Source organism: Octodon degus, unplaced genomic scaffold (assembly GCF_000260255.1).
Source record: "Octodon degus isolate 3935 unplaced genomic scaffold, OctDeg1.0 scaffold00294, whole genome shotgun sequence".
Classification (NCBI taxonomy): domain Eukaryota; kingdom Metazoa; phylum Chordata; class Mammalia; order Rodentia; family Octodontidae; genus Octodon; species Octodon degus.
The window spans coordinates 364,062-373,831 of record NW_004524870.1 but is presented as its reverse complement, the minus strand read 5'-3'; positions in this window follow the sequence as shown (position 1 = coordinate 373,831).

Genomic DNA, 9,770 nt, shown 5'->3' with positions numbered 1-9,770 from the left:
AAAAAAAAAAAGAGAGAACACTTTTGGATTTTGGTAAGATTTAACCAAACAATGTACATATATGAGAATGAGACATTTGCAAATCTTCACCCAGGTCAGTGCAAGTGCTTCTTTTGAGCAGCAGGAAGAAAACAGAAGGCACAGAAGATAGGGAGAGAAGAGATCTTACTTTAGCACAAATCTTAGGCTACTTCTATTTATAGTGAAGATACAAGAAGATATTTATTTGTTGGAAATGAATTTTTGATAACTAAAATATACACATCTTAAGTATATTCTTAGTGGTGGTTAATGTTTGTCTTTATTTAAAAATTTACTTATTTATTTATTTTATATTCTTTTGCTACGGGATCTGGCTGCACAGCTCAGCCTCCTACTGACTCTCTTGTCTTAGTCTACACAATGATGGGAATGTACACAGGAGCCACCATGCTGGATTTCCAAGCAGCACAGCATGCCATACGGGGTATCAAAATTAGGAACCTTGTGCCTTCCAGCCAGGTGCTTACACTGCTGAGCTATCTCTGCAGATCTGTTTGTCTTTTTCTTTTTGGTTCATAATGACCACCAACAAGCAAAACTTAAATCCCTAAAGTAATCAAACATATCAAACATACTTTTTCTGTGAATCTGTACAGCAGAAAGATTTAGCCAAGTTTACCCTAGAGCTAACAACATTTTGAAAGTCAACAAGCTATAAAATAAGAAGATAGTTCACATAGACTTTATTAGTTAAATTTCTGAATTGCTTTTAAACTGTACAAATACAATTTTAAATCTTACAATACAAAAGAACAATATTTATTTCTAATGAAAGAAAAGAAAAAACTCAAATGCTGTTAAAACAAAACTCAATACCCAACCACCACCGATCTGTACACTATTAACCTCCTTTCCTAGGAACCATAAAATCTATTATATATTATTCATATTTCACTATTTTGCCGCTTCTGTGAACTTTGTGTAGAGCTTAATTTTGGTTTGCAGATTTTATAGCATATATATGTTCTTTTCCTACAGTTGGAGTCATTTATCTGGGCAAATGGTCAATGTTTTTGAACACATTGTTTATAAATGCTATGTGGCATGGGCACAGGATAGAACATTCTCTTTTATGAAATAGAATTGCTAAGTAAAAGATATTATATCATGAAAAAATGCCACAGTTTCCACATGCATCTTACTAATTTTAAGAACCATATTGAATATGAAATTGCATGGGATAAAGATTTTTCTTTGATTGAAAGGATCATTATTGTGGGTAGTTGAGTGGAAGTTTGCTTAATATTTGGGGAATTTTTCACTCTTGCAGGTGAGGAATAAAAATTTCATGTGTGTTTATGACATGATTGACATTTGCTAAATCATTTTAGTCTTGTCTTTGCCATAAAATTGCTATGATTAATCTTTTCAGCTTTGCCATTGAGAAAATAGACTCTATTGAAATCAGAAAGCATACCCAAGGATGGCGTACATGACTGCAGTTGCAGGAATCATATTTAGAGCTAACCCACCACATTGTTCTTCTCCCAGGCTATCCTGAGACCCCACTACACACAGATAAGTTGCAAATCCTTACTAGACACCTCAGTAAATGGATTTTAATCTCTGTTTCCCTTACTTTCCAACCCTTAAGCTTTCAGCTTTGGCTGCACATTAGATGAATAGTATTTTCTGGAAATCTACTGAGCTCTCTTATTTTTCTTTTGTTTCCACCCTCCTTCAGGAATGTTCCTTTTTATCTCTACTAGTGAAATCTCTTCATGGCTAGTAACCACCCACTTTTTTGAATGTTCCTTAAATCCCTCATGTGGAATTATTTATCTTCCCTTCTCATATCACAAAATTATATTTCTGTGTTAATAAAAGTCTTCTTTATTGTGGATCCTTAGAGAGCATGTCTATTTCCTTGCATTTGTAAAGGTACAGTTCCTTTGAAAGAAAAGAAATATACAGATTCACTTGTTATAATGTTTTTGTATTTAGTGGGAACCCAACACGTGTTTTTGATATGATTTTATATATGATAGTATGTTTTATAAGTTAGTGCTTTCTTTCTCTGAAATTTTGGAAATGAAATAGGTGTGGTTACTTCTGGAATATGGCAGTGTCATATAATACAAATGATCTAGAGATAACGTCAATATTCAGCATGCAAACACCTTTTATTTATATATTTTTATTATTATTTCAAATTCAATCATTTTATATTGATTGTGAGAAAGTACTCACTCAACATTAGCTATAAATATTGAAAAAAATGAGGATTATGATGGAAGATTTTTCTAGGTATACTGACAACACATGATATAGGTCTAATTCTTTACATTATACTTACCAAAGAATATTTAGCATTAGGGTTTTTCATCCCAGACTCATGGTTGGCCAGTTATAGTCAAATATCTGTGATTTAGTCACAGTGACAAATTCTAGCAATAAAATAGATTTTATTACCAGTAGTGGTGGTGATTTAGTATTTGAAACGTTTGTTGGGTTAGATTTAGGTCTAGGCTCATGTTTTTACACTCTGTATGTTAGTACTTTTTATTTCTTCCTGCACCTATGGCTCTTTGCACATGCTCACACAGTACCATGGTCTCTTATAATGTTAATAACCCTGGAAGCATCCCTTGAAATTTAAAATTAATCCCAATGAGATGAAAGGAAGTACATTGTCATTTCCTCACTTACATTAGGGCTCATGCTTTCCAATCTGTACACAATGACATTTCTAGACATTATGCTAATTAATGATATAGTGCAAATTTGTAATACAGATATTATATTCCACATTATAGTAAAAGGTACACACAAAACAATATATTAAATAACAATAAAATTAAATTGAACACTCATTTTATATTCATCCTTCGACTTCTAAATTAATTCTGGGAACAGACTATGCCACAAAGCATGTAGTTACAACATCACCTAATCTTAGCCTTCTTTTTTTCTGTTTATTTCTTTTATGTTAAAAGTTGTCTTTGAAGAAAGCACCAGCTCTGGATTTTGAGACAACTCTCTGGAGTGCACAGGGAAATGAGAGTCTGCCAGAACACCACTGATAAAGACAGGGAGCACTTGAATTACTTTTCTGTTTTCAGGGAAAGATAAATGATTAAAGTTTTGACTTTAACTTATTTCAGCATTTTCTTATTGATATGTTTTTTGCTTTCTTACTCTTTTGGTTTTTGCAAACAAATGCACATACAAACACACACAAGAAAAAACAAGGAAATAAGCAAATCAAAACTGATATAACAAACATCAGAAACTTTAATTATATTTTAAGACTCATATGTTTTTTGTGGGTGACAAGAGAAACATTACAAGTTAATGTTTAATGCATAGTAGTATGCAAATTTTACTATATTTTATATTGCTTAAGTGCTAAGCTCACCTTTTCGTTTGATCATTATCTGAGTTTTACAGAGAAAACCCATATCAGGGCCGGGGAGATGGCTCAGTAGATAAGTGCTTGCCTGGCAAGTGCAAGGGTCTGAGTTTAATCCCCGGTTCCGAGAGAGAGAGAGAGAGAGAGAGAGAGAGAGAGAGAGAGAGAGAGAAGAAAAAAAACAGTATTTTAGGATACTATGTTAATTAACTGTTTCTGTAAACCCTGTTTATAGTCCTTAAGTGGTTTTGTTTCACACAAATTAATGTAATGATATAAAAAAATTATATTTTCTTTCTCTGGCTTTTCCAAAATAGATATTAAGTTACCACATTCTCTGAGTTGTTTCATTTTGGAGTGATAGTTTACTTTGGAAATTTTCCAAGTCTAAGAACATATCTGTGCCCACTAAACAGATATTAAAAATGTATTAAAAAAGTATTTCATATACAATGTGTACATATATGCACAATACTTTTCTCCATCCTTCTTTTTTCCTCTGTCTTCTTTGTTCTCCATTCTCATGCCAAATTATCTAACTCACTGAAGGGCTGAATCAAGTGCTTATTAACAGCGTGCTGTGGTCTAAGTTGTTTTCAAATATACTCAGATATTTTTCTCAAGTATGTTCCACAAGTGTAGGTGTTTTCAACTGTTTCAAGATCTCAGAGGGGTCTGAGAGCTTTCCCCCAATTTCAAGCTAACAAATTCTCTCAGCAATTTCTTAGCTTCTGACAGAAAACATAAGACTCTTGGAACAGATTAGATGACTGGTGGTTTTGGTTTTCCTTTTGTCATGTATGGCCCACAAGAATTACATGAAGGAGTGAAAGGATACTATATATGTTTAGGTGTGTGGCACAACTTAGGAAAGTTGAATTTAAGAATATCCATTGTTTCACTGGTTGATAATAACTTGCTAAGCCTTGGAAACTTGGAGAAACATAACTTCATTATTTTAAGTAGCTTTTAATCATTTTCTGCCCTGTAGAGAAACCCAGTTTAAGACTAACATTTGTTCCCCAACCAAGGTTCCTTGTAAAGATAATACAAACCATAAGAATGCAGAAAAGAGAGTTACTCTTGGAGAATTCATTCCTAACAAGTAGTTGTAAACATGATCATTATTTATTAAGGATAAAGAATATAGAGATAAAGCACTATAGGGAATGTATGTAGAGGCATGAACATTGGACACATGATTATATGCTATTTTCTCCTTAAATATAATTAATAGCCATGAATGTAATTAACAAAAAGTCTATGTTAAAACTAGGAATAATGAAATGGATGAAATAGCAATACTCTTAGTGGTATCATGGCAAAACAGATTCTTTCAGATAATGGTAATATTAGTACATCTGGGCACATTACTAAGAGGCAAACTTACTGTAAAGTTTTAAAATATTTGTAACACATTGATGGACATGGTGGTGCATGTCTATAATCCCAGTATTTGTCAGACTGAGGAAAAAGGGTCCCTGGGAGTTTGAAGCCAGCACAGGCTACATAGAGCGTTCAAGTCCAGCCTGAGCTACACAGAAAGATCTTGTCTCAAAAATAAAAAAAACAAAAACAAGTTTATGACACATAATCTAGACTTTTTTTCAAAGAAACAATGTGAAAAACTATTTTCTTCTGTATAAAATAAAATTTTAAAAATTACATATCTCATGAAAATGTTTTAAAGAAATTACAGTTCATTATTTTAATAGGTTATAATATTCTTTAAAACAACATGGAATGAAAGAACTCTCATTACTACTGTACAATATTTACAGTATAGCACTATAGGCAATAAAGTGGTATACACCACAAAACAATATTTTGTTTTAAATTAGAACCACATGTGCAAGCATTGTGTTTTCACCTTAGTGTGAGAATTGAAAGAGAAAATAAAATCTGAAGGGTACAATAGATACTGGAAAAAGGGAATGAGCATTTTCTTTATATACATTTGTTATATACTATGCGATGAGTGAAAAATTCAATACTAAAGGGGTGACTTAGTATTGAATGAATAGAAATATAAAGTAATATCAGGTTGGGCATGGTGGTGCATGCATACAGTCTCAGGAGGCTGAGGCAGAAAGGTCTCTGATTTTGAGACTTCCCTGAGTTACCAAGTGAATTTAACGTTAGCCTAAACTTCATAGTGAAATTTTGTCTCAGAAAGACAAAAAAAAAAACAAAAACAAAACAAAACAAAAAAAAAAACTTAAGTTAATACTGCTTAACACAGACCAGTGAGATAGCTCAGAAAATTGAAGTTTCTGCTTAGACAAATGCAGGAGTCTGAGGCTTGATCCTTGACCTACCCTGCTGGCCCTGCTCCAGGGGTGTGCTGAGACTGGGCATGGTGCTATGGGTCTGTAATCTCAGAGTTTGGGAGGCTGAAAAACAGGAAGCATCACTACAAGTCTAATTTGTGTAATGAGACCCTGTAGACCCTACACTAAATATACAAAAAAAATTTAAAAAAATAAAAGTGCTGAACACACTTATTTTCCTTAGATGTTTCTTCTTTTTTAAGGTTTTGATATGATTTCTAAAACTATGCATGTTAGTTTATAACTAAATCGTGCTTACTCTTATGACATTAAAAATAAACATCACTTATAAAAGATGAATTATTAAGTATGTATTTAATATTAACTCAATAATTTAACATTTAATGTAATCTAATAAATAGCTAATATTTCACAGGTTGACTTTTGAATACACTTTTAATCGAATAGCAATATAAATGATTTTAAAAGTTAGAAAAATTTTGCAATTGCCTTACAAAAATGAAAAGATTATTTAAATTCCTAGGTGTTCAAAAATTGTATTTGATTGAGCAGAAAATAGCTTAACATGCACACAGGTCTAAGTGGAGGGATGTACTGATAGTAAAGTCATTGAACATGAGTGTTTTCAAACAAAAACGCATATCCCCAAAACAGTAAAAATCCTGTCCCTGAAAGCTCATCTTTTTCTGATGAAATTCATTGTTCTATGTGGTGGGCTGGGGGTCTTTTCTTTGCCCCCAATTCTACACACAGTATTTTCCCCATGCTTTCTGACCTTTCTGTGTGGATAACACCTCAAATACAGGTTCAGTGATATTAAACTAGGTCTTGTCAGTGTTTCACTCCCACTGAATGAAAAGACTTCCATGATTTCACAGGCTGAAAATCATAGTTGCTGTTGATTTTCTCAAAGAGCGAGCAAATAAATCTTAGCATGAGATCCTAACTCAAATGCATGACAACTGAATTACATAATTATGCTGAAGATGAGAATCAAAACTATGTGTATGGGGAGGTGTATTTGTGTGCATGTGCATGCGTGCACATGTGTGTGTGTATGTGTGTGGTTCAAGCTTGTTGATCAAAATCCCCACTATTCTTCTTTGAGTAGAATGAAGCAAAGTTTGATTAAGTGAGATTTAGGATGGCATGCAATAAAAATTGGGTCAATCAGCTAAACAAAAAAAAAAAAAGCTATTATTTGCTAAGTTGTGTTCACCTGATTGGACTACTGGCATAAGTGATATCCTTTCACATGGAGAAGTCTATTTAAGTTTTAAAGGAAAATGTCATATATTACTTATTACAGCCTTATTTATTCATTAACACTGAATCAAAGCTAAATTTTTTCCACTGCTTAAGAAATTTAGTAGAGTTACTGTCTTAGCATCAATTATTTGAAGTACTATATTGCATATTCAACTACTGGGAAGAATAGGAAAACAGCCACTGTTCATAACTCTTACTATTTATGCCCGGTGCTGAAAATGTGCACACCTTGAACAGGAGGGCTAAATAGGTCCTCATTTTTCTCACAATAACATGACTTTTTAAATCATGAATATCTTCAATCAAGTAATTAAAAAAAAAAGAGCCATTCCAGTGACTTCTTGAAGTTAAAATCATGAGCTTATCGAAAAAGAAAGAACACCAGCTGAATACTTTCCTCCTGGTTGAAAATGCTGTAGTGAAGATATGCCACAAACAGATGGTGCAGAGGATGTGAGATGGCTTGTGATGGGCGGATAATATCACTGAACCAGAATAAATGTTTGCTTGAGTCTGAGGAGGGAACAGCTCAGAGAAATAGATAAAAAGTCAAAGCTTTGTGATTGGTCTCACAGATCTCACTGTTTAATATCCAAATACTGTACCTCAAAATGACCGAAGAGGTTGAGAATGTAATTGAGTTAGTTGTATGTGAGAGAAGGGTAATCATTTTCCTATAGGAATGGTAATGAGGGGGAAATCCCTAGGAACTTTATAAAGCCATATAAATTTGTAAAATTTAAATAAATGCACATCTACAAATGCTACCAAGTACTCCACAGTCTCTGCAAGCCAGGAATTCTCAGCATATGGCATGTGGGCATGCAGACCCTTTTATATGTGTAGATCTATATGCAAAATGAGGAGGAATGTGGAACTGAAATGTGATAATTGTCCTTTTGTACTTGTTCTTTTGGGAATGCCTGTGTGAACCAAGGAGAGACTGTGGGTGAGGAGGGGAGTGGGGAGAAAGCAGAATTTCTGCCTCAGTCTAATTGGTTATTTGTTGATTTCTATCATGGAGTGTCGTTTCTGTGTTGATTTCCTCCTTACTGAAGCACAATAATGATCAGTTGTACACATGTTAAAACACATCGAAAAAGTTCAAAGTTGAATGTGTGGTGTGTATGTTTCTGAGTAATTTAATATAAAATTAAACTCTTTAAAGGGCCTGAAAGCAGGCACAGGAGCCAGGGGTTTACTCCCTGGGCCTGCTGTGCCTGCCCCACCACTGGAGCATGCTGAGACTGCAATTGAGACTGGGCATGGTAGTGCATGCCTGTAATCCAGGCTCTTGGGAGGCTGTAAACAGATGAGTCCCACCTAGTAGTGACACCCTGAACACCCTGCGGACCCTTCCCTAAAATCCAAAATAAACAAATAAATAAATTCTTTGAATTAAGCATGTACAGACTGAAGATTTGAAATTTATTTCAGGGAGGAATTCAGTAACTGAATATAAGTTAAAACAATTTAACTGGAAAAATTTTAAAACATTTGGACTCAAAACATTGAGCAATTTTTTTTTGTTGTTTGTTTTTTGCAGAACAGGGGATTGAACTCAGGCCCTTGCGCTTGCCAGGCAAACACGTATTCTACTGAGCTATCTCCCCAGCCCCTTGAGCAATATTATTTAACCAATTTTAGAAGAGGATATTTTTGTTATTTATTAAATTATTTATTTCCCCATTGTCATCTATATCGTAAATAACGCTATGATCCTATTGATCAACATGTCTAATTTAAAAAAAGACCTTGATAGACAACAATACGTTTTATGTAACTCTTCAATGTATATTTAATGATGAAAGATGCTGTTAAATTAGAATTTGGTGAAATTAAAAGAAAAAACTCCAAGAGGCAAAGTTTGAGAAAAATGAATCATGAAAACAATCTGTTTTTAAGTGGAAGATAATTTGAAATGCCTAAAGAATGGTAAATGTTGCCATGCAAAAGTGTTAATTGAGTACAGTAAATAGTACAAATTACAGAGCAGTTGACGGTAGAAGCATCAGGAACTTTTAAAACAGTAATACTTTTCACTGAAAAATAGCACATGCACACCAAAATGCTCAAATCATAGTTCAGTAGCTTGATGAATGCTTGACAGTTTTTCAAGTATGATCTATTTTAATTCTACATTAGGTCTCTAGAATTTGCATAACTGAAACTTTATGTTACTTGATCTAGATTTCTCCATTTTCTCTTCCCAGGGCTTTGTGAATACTATTCTTCTCTCAGTCTCTGGGCCTATTTTATTTTCATTTTTATGTTAGGGTTTTGTTTTCTCCTTTTGGTGTTGAGAAAGGGTCTCAGTGTGTAATAGAGTATATTCTGGAATCCAATATGTAGCCTGGGTGGGCCTCAAATCTGGAGGCATTTTCATGCTTCAGCCTCCTGGTTACTGAGATTATAGTTAAGCAGCACTAGGCCAGACTCAGTTTGGTTATTTTAAACTTCACATACAAGTGAGATAACATCATTTTGCATATCTTTTACTCATTTTGTATAATTATATTGTTACAGAAAGCAGGATCTTCTACAGTCTGAATACCTTTAATTGTATTTTCCTTACTTGATTATTCATAGATGGTCAAGTACGCTGTTTCCATGTTAATTATATCAATAGTGCAGAAAGGTATGAGAATACAGACAGCTGTTTGGCATACAGATTTCATTTCCTATTGATATATACTAAGTGTTATAGCTGGATGTTAAGAATTTTAATTTTTGAGGCAATTTAATGTTTTGCATCATGGTTATATGACTTGGGATTCCCATAACTAGTGTGGAAAAATTCCTTTTGCTGCATCAGT